Source organism: Protopterus annectens, chromosome 12.part0, assembly GCF_019279795.1.
Source record: "Protopterus annectens isolate FY-2018-M chromosome 12.part0, PAN1.0, whole genome shotgun sequence".
In the NCBI taxonomy this organism is placed as follows: Eukaryota; Metazoa; Chordata; order Ceratodontiformes; family Protopteridae; genus Protopterus; species Protopterus annectens.
The window spans coordinates 601,310,451-601,316,450 of NC_056746.1; the positions used below are offsets into that span (position 1 = coordinate 601,310,451).

The window sequence follows — 6,000 nt, forward strand, 5'->3', positions numbered from 1 at the left end:
CATGCACTCATACAGACCAATGAGGAGCCTAACCGAAACTCCCAAATGCTCTGATTCGCTGTCTGGGTTAATCGACGTGCTTGGGGATGCATAACAGGCAGACGAGGACTGAGAGAGAGAATTAAAAACACGTCACAGCAGTTCAGAGCTTTAAACTGGCAGTGGTGGGATTCGAACCCACGCCTCCAGAGAGACTGGAGCCTAAATCCAGCGCCTTAGACCGCTCGGCCACACTACCACCCCAGATGACTCAGACTCTATACCCTTAGCAGTACAGCTTACAGCCTTATCAACTGCACCAACTGCCAGACATAAGCAATGCCTGTTTTTTTTTCGGGACTTTGTTGTGGTTTGTGGTACCTTAACAATTATGCCAACTCCCAGCCCCTTATCCTACTGCTTTAGCTACCAGATTAAATCATTCAGACCCTGTTATACTAACGAGGAAACCTGTGACTGGAAGCACCTGAAAAGCAGAATGTTTGCAACATAGACCCTAGTGTTCGACAGGAGAACAGCTATTATGGTTACCAGGGCTCCTTCCCTGATTCTTTCTACTGACATTTCCAGTGATATTTTTATTTCTGCTGCTTTAAGCTGTTTGGCACATTTTCCCTGTACTGTACTGTATAAAGTGAGACATGAGTGAATGAAAGAATTAAGTGAGGAAGGAAACAAACGAGGTGAAGGAACACATTTCTACTACCTCCATGTAGGAAAGAGTAAATGTACTTCTTGAAAATCACCTACAACTCTAGACTAAAAATGAGATATGGGCTAAACTGCAGAGAAAAAGATGTTTTAAATCTGAAAGTCTCTCAGCCTTCACCTGTATGAATGCTCTACAGTGCAGAGAATCTCCTGTCTCAAAAGCTGCACCATCTACACCTTGAGTGGTGGTGATACTAATAAAACTTCAGCCGAGAATGTAATTTTTACATGTAGAATGTCTGACGTCAGAGTTCTAACCGCCAACCTGTTTGTGACAATAGCCAGTGAGAAAGACATAGGAAGCACTCCATCACAACGCAAGCAACCTGCTGGCAGTCAGTAAGAAAGACATAATGAGCACTACTTCACAACAGAGGTAGTCACGTCACATAAAGTGTTGTCACTCCTACTAGCAAAGTCAAACGCAGGGCAATGATGGGGAAAACAAGAACACGAGATGGACTAAAAAAGCAGCACTTAAAAAAAATGAGACAATTCACAGATCATAGATGGTCTATGAACTGTGCACTCATGCCTTGGTATTAAATGAAGGATTTATTAGCTGCATAGGGAAAAAAGATTTAGCACTTTCTTTTTAGATTGTTTGTTTAATTTATTTTATAAATAAAGAAAAGTGTGGTCACATCTACACTGAGCAACAACAGATTCAATTTGTGAATCCGCTTAAACAGGATGAAAATATTACAGGTCCGATTCAGTGGTAAAGCATTGCAATCAGCCGTCTTGGTGGTAATTCCTATCAGTCTGTTCCCTCTGCTGCTCAAATATCAGGACATTGAGGCAGGGCTAAAGATAGAATGTCGGCACTGTGTTCAATCCTTTGATTTCAAAACCCGACAAAGGAAAAATGCTATAAAAATAAAACAGCAAGAAGTTGCTGATTAGCATACCCAAAATGCCATGCTTTAGCTTAGACTTGCACTTTGAAACGTTTTATCGGTATCAGATAGAATTTTAAATCCAAGTCTCCTAGGCGTATCAGCTTAACTCCTTCTGGTGTTCTCCCCACGACTGGATCACTGCCTCTCGCTAACCTATTAGTGAGACTTTTGCTCTTCATATCAGGAGACCCAGCTCTCTGTAAGGTTGTACGGTGAGCATTGCTGAGGCTTGGGATCCCTTAGCAACTGTGGCCTTTGCTCTGCTCTTCTTCAAGTCATCCTTTCAGGTTGGTGATAGGGTCTCATTGCTTTGCTCTGCTTTATTTTAGTTGTCCCCTTCACTGCTTTTGTTGTGTTGCCTTTTCATTTTTATTTACTCATTTTTTTTCCCTGGCTGTGCTCACCCACCAAGTCCAGATGCTGTGTTTTCTTGACGTTTCTTCCTACCTAACTTGATTTTAGCCACCAAGTCTGTGTTGACATCAGTGAGAACATGTCTACCTCTCAGATGCTGCCGCGTACAAGAATTAATTCGATGCTATCGACCGAAAGGTGCTAGGCTTTTAATGTCCTGAAAGTGCAGCGACCCTTCTACTTGCCAGTCATCAAACCTTGGAGGCTATGCATCTCTATTAGCTGACACAAACTCAACCTGCTAATCAAGCTCAACTGCAACCTATGTAATACTCTGCCAAGTCTCAGTGCAGAATTATAGTTTATTTCTGCTCTTAGCCGAACTTGGAGAGTTGCCGGCACACGTTTTCTTTTAAATTTCTCAACTTCTTTTAAAAGAGGTGTACCGTACCATGTTGACGACATTTGAAACCTTACCTTATAACGCAAAAAGTACTAAACGTATTTCTCGCAGGATGAAACATGCCGTTTAGCTTGCTCTCTTTTGAATTTGTAGCATAATGTACAGGGTTCTATTTTTTTTCTGAACTTTTGGAAGGCTTGTGCTCACATCTCCGTGGTGCAATAGGTTGAAAACGATCTGCTGGCAACCGAAATGTCGGCCGTTAAGCCCACCCAGCTACAAAGCTTCGTGCGTGAGTCTGGCATTTAGTGTGATGCCTTAGGGAGGGACTTGTTATCGAGATACTTTTCATTGTTGTGTAACTAGGCTGTATTTTGGGGTGCTGCAGAAACTGAGACAGGCCCCTCAATGGCCTCCTTCACCACAGGCCTACACGCTGCTTATGAACATAAAAACTAGTTATTAAAACAGCATCTGTTTTCAACTCTGCAGCGTACATTTGGAACACAATGTACAGAGGAATAAAATGTTCGGTTCTTCCAGTGACTTTATGATACATAGCTCAACTAACGTGCTACCACTCAGCAGGGCAGGGTCTTGTCATTTTCAAGTAAAAGATGGGTTAAGGTATCGCTGAGCGGAAGAGACGTAGTTTAGCTGCATAACCTCACGCACGAGAACATTAGAGGATACACCTACACAAAGTTTGCTACCATTTTGGCCTACACCACTACAGAGGGGGGGGGGCTGACCTTCTTGATATCTGTGCTACACCCACTGCTGATACAACGGCGAAAAGGTCCTGAGACTGAGTTCACAGTAAGGTACTAGGCATGCACTCATACAGACCAATGAGGAGCCTAACCGAAACTCCCAAATGCTCTGATTCGCTGTCTGGGTTAATCGGCGTGCTTGGGGATGCATAACAGGCAGACGAGGACTGAGAGAGAGAATTAAAAACACGTCACAGCAGTTCAGAGCTTTAAACTGGCAGTGGTGGGATTCGAACCCACGCCTCCAGAGAGACTGGAGCCTAAATCCAGCGCCTTAGACCGCTCGGCCACACTACCACCCCAGATGACTCAGACTCTATACCCTTAGCAGTACAGCTTACAGCCTTATCAACTGCACCAACTGCCAGACATAAGCAATGCCTGTTTTTTTTTCGGGACTTTGTTGTGGTTTGTGGTACCTTAACAATTATGCCAACTCCCAGCCCCTTATCCTACTGCTTTAGCTACCAGATTAAATCATTCAGACCCTGTTATACTAACGAGGAAACCTGTGACTGGAAGCACCTGAAAAGCAGAATGTTTGCAACATAGACCCTAGTGTTCGACAGGAGAACAGCTATTATGGTTACCAGGGCTCCTTCCCTGATTCTTTCTACTGACATTTCCAGTGATATTTTTATTTCTGCTGCTTTAAGCTGTTTGGCACATTTTCCCTGTACTGTACTGTATAAAGTGAGACATGAGTGAATGAAAGAATTAAGTGAGGAAGGAAACAAACGAGGTGAAGGAACACATTTCTACTACCTCCATGTAGGAAAGAGTAAATGTACTTCTTGAAAATCACCTACAACTCTAGACTAAAAATGAGATATGGGCTAAACTGCAGAGAAAAAGATGTTTTAAATCTGAAAGTCTCTCAGCCTTCACCTGTATGAATGCTCTACAGTGCAGAGAATCTCCTGTCTCAAAAGCTGCACCATCTACACCTTGAGTGGTGGTGATACTAATAAAACTTCAGCCGAGAATGTAATTTTTACATGTAGAATGTCTGACGTCAGAGTTCTAACCGCCAACCTGTTTGTGACAATAGCCAGTGAGAAAGACATAGGAAGCACTCCATCACAACGCAAGCAACCTGCTGGCAGTCAGTAAGAAAGACATAATGAGCACTACTTCACAACAGAGGTAGTCACGTCACATAAAGTGTTGTCACTCCTACTAGCAAAGTCAAACGCAGGGCAATGATGGGGAAAACAAGAACACGAGATGGACTAAAAAAGCAGCACTTAAAAAAAATGAGACAATTCACAGATCATAGATAATAAAAAGACTTTGCACTCATGCCTTGGTATTAAATGAAGGATTTATTAGCTGCATAGGGAAAAAAGATTTAGCACTTTCTTTTTTAGATTGTTTGTTTAATTTATTTTATAAATAAAGAAAAGTGTGGTCACATCTACACTGAGCAACAACAGATTCAATTTGTGAATCCGCTTAAACAGGATGAAAATATTACAGGTCCGATTCAGTGGTAAAGCATTGCAATCAGCCGTCTTGGTGGTAATTCCTATCAGTCTGTTCCCTCTGCTGCTCAAATATCAGGACATTGAGGCAGGGCTAAAGATAGAATGTCGGCACTGTGTTCAATCCTTTGATTTCAAAACCCGACAAAGGAAAAATGCTATAAAAATAAAACAGCAAGAAGTTGCTGATTAGCATACCCAAAATGCCATGCTTTAGCTTAGACTTGCACTTTGAAAGCGTTTTATCGGTATCAGATAGAATTTTAAATCCAAGTCTCCTAGGCGTATCAGCTTAACTCCTTCTGGTGTTCTCCCCACGACTGGATCACTGCCTCTCGCTAACCTATTAGTGAGACTTTTGCTCTTCATATCAGGAGACCCAGCTCTCTGTAAGGTTGTACGGTGAGCATTGCTGAGGCTTGGGATCCCTTAGCAACTGTGGCCTTTGCTCTGCTCTTCTTCAAGTCATCCTTTCAGGTTGGTGATAGGGTCTCATTGCTTTGCTCTGCTTTATTTTAGTTTTCCCCTTCACTGCTTTTGTTGTGTTGCCTTTTCATTTTTATTTACTCATTTTTTTTCCCTGGCTGTGCTCACCCACCAAGTCCAGATGCTGTGTTTTCTTGACGTTTCTTCCTACCTAACTTGATTTTAGCCACCAAGTCTGTGTTGACATCAGTGAGAACATGTCTACCTCTCAGATGCTGCCGCGTACAAGAATTAATTCGATGCTATCGACCGAAAGGTGCTAGGCTTTTAATGTCCTGAAAGTGCAGCGACCCTTCTACTTGCCAGTCATCAAACCTTGGAGGCTATGCATCTGTATTAGCTGACACAAACTCAACCTGCTAATCAAGCTCAACTGCAACCTATGTAATACTCTGCCAAGTCTCAGTGCAGAATTATAGTTTATTTCTGCTCTTAGCCGAACTTGGAGAGTTGCCGGCACACGTTTTCTTTTAAATTTCTCAACTTCTTTTAAAAGAGGTGTACCGTACCATGTTGATGACATTTCAAACCTTACCTTATAACGCAAAAAGTACTAAAAGTATTTCTCGCAGGATGAAACATACCGTTTAGCTTGCTCTCTTTTGAATTTGTAGCATAATGTACAGGGTTCTATTTTTTTTCTGAACTTTTGGAAGGCTTGTGCTCACATCTCCGTGGTGCAATAGGTTGAAAACGATCTGCTGGCAACCGAAATGTCGGCCGTTAAGCCCACCCAGCTACAAAGCTTCGTGCGTGAGTCTGGCATTTAGTGTGATGCCTTAGGGAGGGACTTGTTATCGAGATACTTTTCATTGTTGTGTAACTAGGCTGTATTTTGGGGTGCTGCAGAAACTGAGACAGGCCCCTCAATGGCCTCCTCCCCTTCA

At 42.6% G+C, this 6,000-nt stretch overlaps 1 protein-coding gene and 2 non-coding genes across 3 annotated transcripts in view; 1 reads left to right on the forward strand and 2 right to left on the reverse strand.

The window, feature by feature from the left end:
- LOC122816738 (mucin-4-like) overlaps window positions 1-6,000 on the forward strand; it is a 544,109-nt gene that overhangs the window by 143,375 nt on the left and 394,734 nt on the right. The gene's annotated exons all lie outside the window — the stretch shown is intronic.
- Window positions 157-238, reverse strand: TRNAL-UAG. Its single transcript has one exon. It is a non-coding gene; the product is annotated as a tRNA-Leu (tRNA).
- TRNAL-UAG lies at window positions 3,359-3,440 on the reverse strand. The gene has a single exon. It is a non-coding gene; the product is annotated as a tRNA-Leu (tRNA).